At 40.3% G+C, this 13,745-nt stretch overlaps 2 non-coding genes across 2 annotated transcripts; both read left to right on the top strand.

Annotated features, from left to right (window-relative positions):
• The first annotated feature begins 3,662 nt into the window (after positions 1–3,662).
• LOC130958824 (small nucleolar RNA R71) lies at positions 3,663–3,766 on the top strand. Its single transcript, XR_009077928.1, has one exon. It is a non-coding gene; the product is annotated as a small nucleolar RNA R71 (small nucleolar RNA).
• An 8,557-nt stretch (positions 3,767–12,323) lies between these two features.
• LOC130958274 (small nucleolar RNA R71) lies at positions 12,324–12,431 on the top strand. The gene has a single exon (XR_009077406.1). It is a non-coding gene; the product is annotated as a small nucleolar RNA R71 (small nucleolar RNA).
• Positions 12,432–13,745: the final 1,314 nt, after the last annotated feature.

The raw sequence follows: 13,745 nt of genomic DNA, 5'->3' as shown, positions 1-13,745 counted from the left end.
TAAGGAAGTGTTGAGTTGTTCCCAATAGTTGTTGGGAGGAAAGTGCATCCTTGAGGCATCTCAGGGATTTCTTGATGATGAGCTTCCTCATGCATCTCTTAAGAACCATGGAGGGTCTCTCTTGCTTGCTCCATCCTCTTCTTGGTGATGGGCTTATCCTCTTCAATGGAGATGTCTTCTATGATAACTCCAGCTGAGTAACATAAATGGCAAATAAGGTGAGGAAAAGCTAGCCTTGCCATGGTGGAGGGCTTTTCGGCTATTTTGTAGAATTCATTGGAGATGACTTCACTAACTTCTACTTCCTCTCCAATCATGATGCTATGAATCATGATGGCCCGATCCACAATAACTTCGGATTGGTTGCTAGTGGGAATGATGGAGCGTTGAATGAACTCCAACCATCCTCTAGCCACAGGCTTGAGGTCCAGTCTTCTTAGTTGGACTGGCTTGCCTTTGGAGTCTCTCTTCCATTGAGCTCATTCCACACATATGTCCATAAGGACTTGGTCCAACCTTTGATTAAAGTTGACCCTTCTAGTGTAGGGGCGTACATCTTCTTGCATCATGGGCAAGTGGAATGCCAATCTCACATTCTCTGGACTAAAATCTAAGTATTTCCCCCGAACCATTGTGAGATAATTCTTTGGACTCGGGTTCATACTTTGATCATGGTTCCTAGTGATCCATGCATTGGCATAGAACTCATGAACCATTAAGATTCCGACTCGTTGCATGGGATTGGTTAGGACTTCCCAACCTCTTCTTCGGATCTCATGTCGGATCTCCGGATACTCATTTTTCTTGAGCTTGAAAGGGACCTCAGGGATCACCTTCTTCTTTGCCACAACATCATAGAAGTGGTCTTGGTGGCTTTGGAGATGAATCTTTCCATCTCCCATGACTCGAAGGTGGAAGCTTTTGTCTTCCCTTTTCTTTTTCTAGAGGATTCTCCGGCCTTAGGTGCCATTGATTGTAATGGAAAAACAAAAAGCTTATGCTTTTACCACACTAAACTTAAAATATTGCTCGCCCTCGAGCAAGAGAAGAAAGAAGAGAAGAAGAAGAAGAAGAAAATATGGAGGACAGTGAGATATGGTGTTTACGGCCAAGGTGAAGAAGAGGGGATTTCTGATGTGTAAAAATGAAGTAGAATGGAGGGGTTTATATAGGGAAAGGGGAAGGGGTGGGTTCGGCCATTTTAGGGTGGGTTTGGGTGGGAAAGTGTTTTGAATTTGGAAGGTAGGTGGGGTTTATGGGAAGAGTGGATGGATGTGAATGGTGAAGAGGGTAATTGGGAAGAGAGATTGAGGTGATTGGTGAAAGGTTTTGGGAAGGAGTGTTTATTGGGAAGAGTAAAATAGGATTAGGAGGTAAGGTGGGAATATGTTAGGTGGGGATCCTGTGGAGTCCACAGATCCTGAGGTGATCCTGTGGGGTCCATAGATCCTGAGGTGTCAAGGAATTCCATCCCTGCACCAAATAGGCATGTAAAATGCCTTTGCATACCATTCTGGCGTTTAAACGCCGAGTGGTGCACGTTTTGGGCATTCAACGCCCAGATGTAACATGTTTCTAGCGTTGAACGCCAGTTTCATGCTTGTTACTAGTGTTCAGCGCCAGCTTTTCCTCTAGGTACATTTCTGGCGTTCAAACGCCAGAATGTTGCTTGTTTCTGGCGTTTAGCGCCAGATTCATGCTCTGTTCTGGCGTTGAACGCCAGCCAGATGCTTCTTACTGGCGTTGAACGCCAGTCTGTGCTTCCTCCAGGGTGTGATTTTTCTTCTGCTGTTTTGATTCTGTTTTTAATTTTTATATTTTTTTTCGTGACTCCACATGATCATGTACCTAATAAAACACAAAATAACAATAGAATAAAATAAACAAAAATTAGATAAATAAAATTGGGTTGCCTCCCAACAAGCGCTTCTTTAATGTCAATAGCTTGACAGTGGGCTCTAATGGAGCCACAAGGTGATCAGGTCAATGTTGTATAGTCCCAACACCAAACTTAGAGTTTGGATATGGGGTCTTAACACCAAACTTAGAGTTTGGTTGTGGCCTCCCAACACCAAACTTAGAGTTTGACTGTGGGAGCTCTTCTTGACTCTGAACTGAGAGAAGCTCTTCATGCTTACTCTCTTTTGTCATAGAGGGATGGCCATGTGTTTTAAACACAAAGTAGTCCCCATTCAATTGAAGGACGAATTCACCTCTGTTGACATCTATCACAGCTCCTACTGTGGCTAGGAAAGGTCTTCCAAGGATGATGCACTCATCCTCTTCCTTCCTAGTGTCTAAGATTATGAAATCAGCAGGGATGTAAAGGCATTTAACCTTTACTAACACGTCCTCTACTATTCCATAAGCTTGTCTCAATGACTTGTCTGCCAATTGTAGTGAGAACAAGGTAGGTTGTACCTCAATGATCCCCAGCTTCTCCATTACAGAGAGTGGCATAAGATTTATCCCTGACCCCAGATCACATAGAGCTTTTTCAAAGGTCATGGTGCCTATGGTACAAGGTATTAAGAACTTGCCAGGATCTTGTCTCTTTTGAGGTAAAATTTGCTGAATCCAGGTATCTAGTTCATTAATGAGCAAGGGAGGTTCACTTTTCCAAGTCTCATTACCAAACAACTTGGCATTCATCTTCATGATAGCTCCTAAATATTGAGCAACTTGCTCTCTAGTCACATCTTCATCCTCTTCAGAGGAAGAATAGTCTTCAGAGCTCATGAATGGCAGAAGGAGATTTAATGGAATCTCTATGGTCTCTATATGAGCCTCAAATTCCTTTGGATCCTTAATAGGAGACTCCTTCTTGCTTGAGGGACGTCCCAGGAGGTCTTCCTTACTAGGATTTTCGTCCTCCTCCTCCCTTGTGCATTCGGCCATATTGATCACATCAATGGCCTTGCACTCTCCTTTTGGATTCTCTTCTGTATTGCTTGGGAGAATATTGGGAGGAGTTTCAATGACTTTCTTACTCAGCTGGCCCACTTGTGCCTCCAGATTTCTGATGGAGGGATCTTGTTTCACTCATGAAACTGAAAGTGGCCTTTGACAGATCAGAGACTAGATTGGCTAAATTAGAAGTGTTTTGTTCAGAATTCTCTGTCTGTTGCTGAGAAGATGATGGGAAAGGCTTGCTATTGCTCAGCCTATTGCGTCCACCATTGTTAAAGCCTTGTTGAGGCTTTTGTTGATCCTTCCATGAGAAATTTGGACGATTTCTCCATGATGAATTATAGGTGTTTCCATAAGGTTCACCCATGTAATTAACCTCTGCCATTGCAGGGTTCTCAGGATCATAAGCTTCTTCAGAAGCTGCCTCTTTAGTACTATTGGATGCATTTTGCCATCCATTCAGACTTTGAGAAATCATGTTGACTTGCTGAGTCAACACTTTGTTCTGAGCCAATATGGCATTCAGAGCATCAATTTCAAGAACTCCTTTCTTCTGAGGTATCCCATTATTCACGGAATTCCTCTCAGAAGTGTACATAAATTGGTTATTTGTAACCATGTCAATGTGTTCTTGAGCCTCTTCTGGCGTTTTCTTCAGGTGAATAAATCCACCTGCAGAATGGTCCAATAACATTTTCGAAAATTCAGACAGGCCATAGTAGAATATATCTAATATGGTCCATTCTGAAAACATGTCAGATGGACATCTTTTGGTCAGCTGCTTGTATCTTTCCCAAGCTTCATAGAGGGATTCACCATCTTTTTGTTTGAAGGTCTGAACATCCACTCTAAGCTTGCTCAGCTTTTGAGGAGGAAAGAATTTATCCAAGAAGGCAGTGACCAGCTTATCCCAAGAGTCCAGGCTATCCTTAGGTTATGAATCCAACCATATTCTAGCTCTGTCTCTTACAGCAAAAGGGAAAAGCATGAGTCTGTAGACTTCAGGATCAACTCCATTCGTCTTTACAGTCTCACAGATCTGCAAGAACTCAGTTAAAAACTGATAAGGATCTTCAGATGGAAGTCCATAAAACTTGCAGTTTTGTTGCATTAAGGCAACTAGCTGAGGTTTCAGCTCAAAGTTGTTGGCTCCAATGGCAGCAATGGAGATGCTTCTTCCATCAAATTTGGATGTTGGCTTTGTGAAGTCACCAAGCATTCTCCTTGCATTATTATTATTTTCGGCTGCCATCTCCTTTTCTTGTTCGAAAATTTCTGAAAGGTTGTTTCTGGATTGTTGTAATTTAGTTTCTCTTAGTTTCCTTTTCAGAGTCCTTTCAGGTTCAGGATCAATTTCAACAAGAGTGCCTTTTTCCCTGTTCCTGCTCATATGAAAGAGAAGAAAACAAGAAAAGAAGAGGAATCCTCTATGTCACAGTATAGAGATTCCTTTGTGTTAGTAGAAAAACTAATGAAAACATCCCTAAAAGTAGCTTGAACTTACTAAAAACTACCTAAAAACAATGCCAAAAAGCGTATAAATTATCCGCTCATCAAACACCTTCAAGCTCAAATACGCCTCTCTTGGGAGCTGCTTGTCTTTCATAGGAGTAGAAATATTCACTGTTGGCAACCATGTCTATGAGGCCATGTGCTTCTTGTGCAGTTTTTATCATTTGCAATGACCCTCCTGAAGAGTAGTCCAATGCTTTCCTTGACTTCACGGATAGACCTTCATAGAAGTTTTGAAGCTCAACCCACTCACTAAACATGCCCTCAGGACATCTTCTAATCAATGCTTTGTACCTTTCCCAAGCCTCATAGAGTGACTCTCCCTCTAGCTGTCTGAAAGTTTGCATCTCCGTTTTGAGCTTGATGACTCTTTAAGGAGGGTAGAACTTGGCTAGGAACTTGCTAACCAAATCATCCCAGTTGGTAATGCTTTCTTTTGGGAATGTTTCTAGCCAATGAGAGGCCTTGTACCTTAGTGAAAATGGGAATAGTAGTAGCTTGTAGATGTTAGTATAGACTCCATTGGTTTTGACAGTATCATAAATTCTCAAGAGAACAGAGAGGTGTTGGTTTGGATCTTCAGCAGCACTTTCTCCATATTGGCAGTTGTTCTGAACTAGAGTGATGAGTTGTGTCTTGAGCTCAAAATTATTAGCACAGACATTGGGAGTTAAGATGCTGCTCCCACAATTTCTTGGGTTATGGATGGTGGAAGAGGCTATAACTCTCCTTGGAGGCTGGCCATTGTTATTGGCAACATCCTCTGGTGGATTGTGGAGGTTATCCTCCATCTCTTGGTCTCCCTCTTCTGAATCTTCTTCTCCAATTACCCCATTCCCTCTTGTTTCTCTTCTTAGCCTCAAGAAGTTTCTTTTTAGTTCAGAATCAAAGGAGGTGGATGCACCTTTTCTTCCTCCTAGCATACAACATAGACAAACCAAAAACAAAAATAGGGCACTCTATGGATAGAGTAGTGTTAAAGTTAGCAGAAACAAAAGTTCAAACAGTTAGTAGGCTTTAAAAAAAACAAGGAAAAAATGCTTAATCTAGACTATCACCTACTTAATCATTGTCAATCTAAATCAATCCCCAGCAATGGCACCAAAAGCTTGATGGTGGGAAACAGGTCCGCTCAAACTACCGGCAAGTATACCGGGTCGCAACAAGTAGTAAAACTCACGAGAGTGTGGTCGATTCCACAAGGATTGATGGATTAAACAATTTTAGTTGGGTGATGAATCTAGTCAAGCTACTATTCAGAAGAGTTTGGTGATTTAATTGAGCAAAAAGCAAATGTATAATGAAACTAAAACAACAAAATGTTAAAGTACTGAAAATATAAATGATGGAATGTAAAAGGGCTGAAGAATTAAATGCTAGAAAGTAAATGAGCAAAAGCTTAAAAGGCAAGAAACTTAGATGAGCTGAGTCTTAAATTACAAGGAATGTAAATGGCTTGAATATTAAATGACAAAAAATAAAAGGCATAATGTAAATAGCAATGGAATTTAAATGTGCATGAAACGTAAACGGGTTTTGGGTGCTGGGAAAACTAAAGGAAACATTAAGCAATTGCAATTGAAGTAAATTTCAGAGTAATCTACATTGAAGATAATCAAAGAGAAAGATTCATCAGGGATTGGAGATATCATAATCCATCATGAATCAAATGGGTCTCAACTTCTTTCTCAATCATATGAGTATATCTATGGCAGATTGTAATTGATTGGATTCTAATTCCTTGACAACCCAATCTCTCTAATCACAATCAATCTTGCCAGTTCCTTGATCTATTTGTCATGAGAAGAGGTTAAGCACACTCTCTTATTTATAAGCCACACAAACCCTTAAGCCCTTAATTCCTCCCAAATAGTGTTATTCAAGGGGATTGTGAAAGATAGAGCTCCAATTCTAATGCAAGTGATTCTCCTTCTGAGTCTCACACAAGCATTCGATTGAATCAAACCCCTTTCAGAGTGAATGATTCACAATCAAAATAGAAGTTAACTTATAGCTACTCAAGCGGATTGAGAATAAGAAGAATTTCATTAATTCATTATGATTATAATAGAGCTCCTCCCCCTAATGAAGTGGGGGTTTAGTTCATCATAGATCAATCAAAATAAACAGAGAAGAAAGTATGTAAAAGAAATAAAAGTACAAAAGAAAATCTTCCCAGGGTTTCCCAATTAGGGTCCTTAACTTCCCAGCCTCCTTTCTAACTTAAATTCTATGTTATTTATACACTTTCTTCATTCAATCTTGAAGACTTTGGATGTGGGCTTTGGCCTTTGTTGAAGTAAGTTAAGAGTGGCTCTTAGTGACATTGATAGGGACAATGGCAAACTAATGTTCATACCTTGCATGGTGCCTGATACGTAAAAAATAAATTTCTCACGTAATAACTTCGGGCAAGTATACCGGGTCACATCGAGTAATAAAACTCGCAAGAATGAGGTTAATCCCATGAGGATTAAAGGATTAAGCAATCAATAGTCAATTGATTATTCTAGTTAGACATTTTGGAGTGATGAGTGGTGCACGAAATTGTGATCACTACTTTTCAAAACATAAACAATCCCTAGTAATGGCTCCAAAGACTTGGTGCTCAATACCATGGCATAAACACAACTTCGCACAACTAACCAGCAAGTGTACTGGGTCGTCCAAGTAATAAACCTTACGCGAGTAAGGGTCGATCCCACGGAGATTGGTGGTATGAAGCAAGCTATGGTCACCATGTAAATCTCAGTCAGGCAGACTCAAATGGGTATAGTGATAAACGAATAAAGTAATAAGATAAAGATAGAGATACTTATGTATATCATTGGTGAGAGCTTCAGAGAAGCGAATGAAGATGCCTTCCCTTCCGTCTCTCTGCTTTCCTACTGCCTTCATCCAATCCTTCTTACTCCTTTCCATGGCAAGCTCATGTAGGGTTTCACCGTTGTCAGTGGCTACCTCCCATCCTCTCATTGAAAATACGTCCCTGATGCTCTGTCACAGCATAGGCTAATCATCTGTCAGTTCTCAATCAGGCCGGAATAGAATCCAGTGATTCTTTTGCGTCTGTCACTAACGCCCCGCCCTCAGGAGTTTGAAGCACGTCACAGTCATTCAATCATTGAATCCTACTCAGAATACCACAGACAAGGTTAGACCTTCCGGATTCTCTTGAATGCCGCCATCAGTTCTTGCCTATACCACGAAGACTCTGATCTCACGGAATGGCTGGCTCGTTTGTCAGGCGAGCACTCGGTTGTCAGGCAATCAACCATGCATCATGTTATCAGAAATCCAAGAGATATTCACTAAGCCTCATATGCTTGTAGAACAAGAATGGTTGTCAGTCACCTTGTTCATAGGTGAGAATGATGATGAGTGTCACGGATCATCACATTCATCAAGTTGAAGAACAAGTGATATCTTGGACAAAGAACAAGCGGAATTGAATAGAAGAACAATAGTAATTGCATTAATACTCGAGGTACAGCAGAGCTCCACACCTTAATCTATGGTGTGTAGAAACTCCACCGTTGAAAATACATAAGAACAAGGTCTAGGCATGGCCGAATGGCCAGCCTCCCAAAGTGATCTAAGATAGCATAAAATTAGAAGATAGCTACCAAGATGTCAAATACAATAGTAAAAGGTCCTACTTATAGAAAACTAGTAGCCTAAGGTGTACAAAGATGAGTAAATGACATAAAAATCCACTTCCGGGCCCACTTGGTGTGTGCTTGGGCTGAGCAATGAAGCATTTTCGTGTAGAGACTCTTCTTGGAGTTAAACGCCAGCTTTTATGCCAGTTTGGGCGTTTAACTCCCATTTTGGTGCCAGTTCCGGCGTTTAACGCTGGAATTTCTGAGGGTGACTTTGAACGCCGGTTTGGGCCATCAAATCTTGGGCAAAGTATGGACTATCATATATTGCTGGAAAGCCCAGAATGTCTACTTTCCAACGCCGTTGAGAGCGCGCCAATTGGGCTTCTGTAGCTCTAGAAAATCCACTTCGAGTGCAGGGAGGTCAAAATCCAACAGCATCTGCAGTCCTTTTGAGTCTCTGGATCAGATTTTTGCTCAGATCCGTCAATTTCAGCCAGAAAATACCTGAAATCACAGAAAAACACACAAACTCATAGTAAAGTCCAGAAAAGTGAATTTTAATTAAAAACTAATAAAAATATAATAAAAACTAAACTAAAACTACTAAAAACATATTAAAAACAATGCCAAAAAGCGTATAAATTATCCGCTCATCACAACACCAAACTTAAATTGTTGCTTGTCCCCAAGCAACTGAAAATCAAATAAGATAAAAAGAAGAGAATATACTATAGACTCCAAATTATCAATGAAACTTAGCTCCAAATTAGATGAGCGGGACTAGTAGCTTTTTGCCTCCAAACAGTTTTGGCATCTCACTTTATCCTCTGAAATTCAGAATGATTGGCTTCTTTAGGAACTCAGAATCCAGATAGTGTTATTGATTCTCTTAGTTAAGTATGATGATTCTTGAACACAGCTACTTATTGAGTCTTGGCCGTGGCCCAAAGCATTCTGTCTTCCAGTATTACCACCGGATACATACATGCCACAGACACATAATTGGGTGAACCTTTTCAGATTGTGACTCAGCTTTGCTAAAGTCCCCAATTAGAGGTGTCCAGGGTTCTTAAGCACACTCTTTTTGCCTTGGATCACAACTTTATTTCTTTCTTTTTTCTCTCTTTTTCTTTTTCTCCCCTTTTTTTTTCGTTTTCTTTTTCTCTTTTTTTTTTCGCCTCCTTTTTTTTTTGTATTCACTGCTTTTTCTTGCTTCAAGAATCATTTTTATGATTTTTTAGATCCTCAGTAACATGTCTCCTTTTTCATCATTCTTTCAAGAGCCAACAATTTTTAACATTCATGAACCACAAATTCAAAAGACATATGCACTGTTCAAGCATACATTCAGAAAACAAAAAGTATTGTCACCACATCAAACTAATTAAGCTAGTTTTAAAGATGAATTTGAAATCCTGTACTTCTTGTTCTTTTGTAATAAAAACAGTTTTCATTTAAGAAAGGTGATGGATTCATATTCATAGCTTTAAGGCATAGACACTAAGACACTAATGATCATAAGACACAAACATAGATAAACATGAGCATAAAAATTCGAAAAACAGAAGAATAAAGAACAAGAAAATCAAGGAACGGGTCCACCTTAGTGATGGCGGCTCTTCCTTCCTCTTGAAGGTCCTATGGAGTGCTTGAGCTCCTCAATGTCTCTTCCTTGCCTTTGTTGCTCCTCTCTCATGATTCTTTGATCTTCTCTAATTTCATGGAGGAGAATGGAGTGTTCTTGATGCTCCACCCTTAGTTGTCCCATGTTGGAACTCAATTCTCCTAGGGAGGTGTTTAGTTGCTCCCAATAGTCTTGTGGAGGAAAGTGCATCCCTTGAGGTATCTCAGGGATCTCATGATGAGAGGGGTCTCTTGTTTGCTCCATCTTTTTCTTAGTGATGGGCTTGAGGTCATGCCTTCTCAGTTGAACCGGCTTTGGATGCCATAAATGGTTATGGAAAAACAAAAAGCAATGCTTTTACCACACCAAACTTAAAAGGTTTGCTCGTCCTCGAGCAAAAGAAGAAAGAAGAGAGTAGACGTAGAAGGAATGAGGAAGAAGGGAATGGCTTTGTGTTCGGCCAAAGAGAGGGGGAGAAGTGGTGTTGAGGTGATTGGTGAATGGGTGAAGAAGAGAGAGAGAATGGTGGGGTTGGTGGGGATCCTGTGGTGTCAAGGAAAAGTCATCCCTACACCAAATGGCAATCAAAATCACGTTTTGTGCCAAATCTGGCGTTAAACGCCGGGCTGGTGCCCCTTTCTGGCGTTTAACGCCAGGTTCTTGCCCTTTCCTGGCGTTTAACGCCAGTCTGGTGCCCCTTTCTGGCGTTAAACGCCCAGAATGGTGCCAGACTGGGCGTTAAACGCCCAACTGCTAGCCTCACTGGCGTTTAAACGCCAGTGAGTTCTTCCTCCAGGGTGTGCTATTTTTCTTCCTGTTTTTTATTCTGTTTTTGCTTTTTCAATTAATTTTGTGACTTCTTATGATCATCAACCTACAAAATAAAGTAAAATAACAAAGAGAAATATATAAAATATAACATTGGGTTGCCTCCCAACAAGCGCTTCTTTAATGTCAGTAGCTTGACAGAGGGCTCTCACGGAGCCTCACAGATACTCAGAGCAATGTTGGGACCTCCCAACACCAAACTTAGAGTTTGAATGTGGGGGTTCAACACCAAACTTAGAGTTTGGTTGTGGCCTCCCAACACCAAACTTAGAGTTTGACTGTGGGGGCTCTTCTTGACTCTGATTTGAGAGAAGCTCTTCATGCTTCATCTCTATGGTGACAGAGGGATATCCTTGAGCCTTAAACACAAAGGATTCTCCATTCACTTGAATGATCAGTTCACCTCTATCAACATCAATCACAGCCTTTGCTGTGGCTAGGAAAGGTCTGCCAAGGATGATGGTTTCATCCATGCATTTCCCAGTCTCTAGGACTATGAACTCAGTAGGGATGTAATGGTCTTCAATCTTAACCAAAACATTCTCTACAAGTCCATAAGCTTGTTTTCTTGAGTTGTCTGCCATCTCTAGTGAGATTTTTGCAGCTTGTACCTCAAAGATCCTTAGCTTCTCCATTACTGAGAGAGGCATGAGGTTTACACTTGACCCTAAGTCACACAGAGCCTTCTTGAAGGTCATGGTGCCTATGGTACAAGGTATGGAAAACTTCCCAGGATCTTGTCTCTTTTGAGGTAATTTCTGCCTAGACAAGTCATCCAGTTCTTTGATGAGCAAAGGAGGTTCATCCTCCCAAGTCTCATTTCCAAATAACTTGTCATTTAGCTTCATGATTGCTCCAAGATATTTAGCAACTTGCTCTTCAGTGGCATACTCATCCTCTTCAGAGGAAGAATACTCATCAGAGCTCATGAAAGGCAGAAGTAAGTCCAATGGAATCTCTATGGTCTCATTTTGAGCCTCAGATTCCCATGGTTCTTCATTGGGGAACTCAGTGGAGGTCAGTGCACGCCCATTGAGGCTTTCCTCAGTGGCGTCTACTGCCTCTTCTTCCTCCCAAAATTCGGCCATGTTAATGGCTTTGCACTCTCCTTTTGGATTTTCTTCTGTGTTACTTGGGAGAGTACTTGGAGGGAGTTCAGTAACTTTCTTGCTCAGCTGTCCCACTTGTGCCTCCAAATTTCTAATGGAGGACCTTGTTTCATTCATGAAACTTTGAGTGGTTTTAATTAGATCAGAGACCATGGTTGCTAAGTCAGAGGGGTTCTGCTTAGGATTCTCTGTCTGTTGCTGAGAAGATGATGGAAAAGGTTTGCCATTGTTAAACCTGTTTCTTCCACCATTATTATTGAAACCTTGTTGAGGTCACTCTTGATTCTTCCATGAGAGATTTGGGTGATTCTTCCATGAAGAATTATAGGTGTTACCATAGGGTTCTCCTAGGTAATTCACCTCTTCCATTGAAGGGTTCTCAGGATCATAAGCTTCTTCCTCAGATGAAGCATCCTTAGTACTACTTGGTGCATTTTGCATTCCAGACAGACTTTGAGAAATCAAATTGACTTGTTGAGTCAATATTTTATTCTGAGCCAAAATGGCGTTCAGAGTATCAATCTCAAGAACTCCTTTTTTCTGACTTGTCCCATTGTTCACAGGATTTCTCTCAGAAGTGTACATGAATTGGTTATTTGCAACCATTTCAATGAGCTCTTGAGCTTCTGTAGGCATCTTCTTCAGATGAAGAGATCCTCCAGCAGAGCTATCCAAGGACATCTTAGATAGTTCAGAGAGACCATCATAGAAAATACCTATGATGCTCCATTCAGAAAGCATGTCAGAAGGACATCTTCTGATCAATTGTTTGTATCTTTCCCAAGCTTCATAGAGGGATTCTCCATCCTTCTGTCTGAAGGTTTGGACTTCCACTCTAAGCTTACTCCATCTTTGTGGTGGAAAGAACTTTTCCAAGAAAGCATTGACTAGCTTTTCCCAAGAGTCCAGACTTTCTTTAGGTTGAGAGTCCAACCATATTCTAGCTCTGTCTCTTACAGCAAAAGGGAATAGCATCAGTCTATAGACCTCAGGGTCTACCCCATTAGTCTTGACTGTGTCACAGATTTGCAAGAATTCAGCTAAGAACTGATGAGGATCTTCCATTGGAAGTCCATGGAACTTGCAATTCTGTTGCATTAGAGAAACTAATTGAGGCTTAAGCTCAAAGTTGTTTGCTCCAATGGCAGGGATAGAGATGCTTCTCCCATAGAAATCGGGAGTAGGTGCAGTAAAGTCACCCAGTACCTTCCTTGCATTGTTGGCATTGTTGTTGTTTTCGGCTGCCATGGGTTCTTCTTCTTTGAAGAATTCGGTCAGGACCTCTACAGAGAGTTGTGCCTTAGCTTCTCTTAGTTTTCGCTTCAAGGTCCTTTCGGGTTCAGGGTCAGCTTCAACAAGAATGCCTTTGTCTCTGCTCCTGCTCATATGAAAGAGAAGAGAACAAGAAAATGTGGAATCCTCTATGTCACAGTATAGAGATTCCTTGAGGTGTCAGAGGAAAAGAGAAATAGAAAGAAGAAGGAGAAGAAGAATTCGAACTTTTAATTAGATAAGGTTCGAATTGTGCATTGAGAAGGAGTGGTACTCCACACATAGAAAGATGTGAGAAGGAGGGAAGTAATTTTTCGAAAATTAATTAAAATATTTTGAAAACATTTTTGAAAAACACTAATTGATTTTCGAAAATAAGAGTGAGAAAGAAATCAAGTGATTTTTGAAAAAAATTTGAAATTAAAAGTTAAAAAGATTTGATTGAAAACTTATTTTGAAAAAGATGTGATTGAGAAGATGTGATTGAGAAGATATGATTTGAAAACAATTTTAAAAAGATTTGATTTGAAAACATTTTTTAAAAAGATTTGATTTTAAAAATTGATGACTTGCCTAACAAGAAAAGATATGATTCAAACATTAAACCTTTCTCAATAGAAAAGGTAACAAATCTGAGATGTTCAATCAAATCATTAATTGTTAGTAAGTATCTTTAAAAAAAGAAAGAAATTGATTTTGAAAACTTTTGATTGAAAAGATATGATTTGAAAAAGATTTGATTTTGAAAAACTTTGAAAACTTGAAAAAAAATTGATTTTGAAAACAAAATCTTCCCCCTTTAGCCATCCTGGCGTTAAACGCCCAGAATGGCATCCATTCTGGCGTTTAACGCCCAAAATGCACCCTTTTTGGGCGTTAAACGCC

This window comes from Arachis stenosperma, chromosome 10 (assembly GCF_014773155.1).
Source record: "Arachis stenosperma cultivar V10309 chromosome 10, arast.V10309.gnm1.PFL2, whole genome shotgun sequence".
In the NCBI taxonomy this organism is placed as follows: domain Eukaryota; kingdom Viridiplantae; phylum Streptophyta; class Magnoliopsida; order Fabales; family Fabaceae; genus Arachis; species Arachis stenosperma.
Note: the sequence above shows the minus strand (reverse complement) of the source record. Positions and strands in the feature narration are given on the sequence as shown.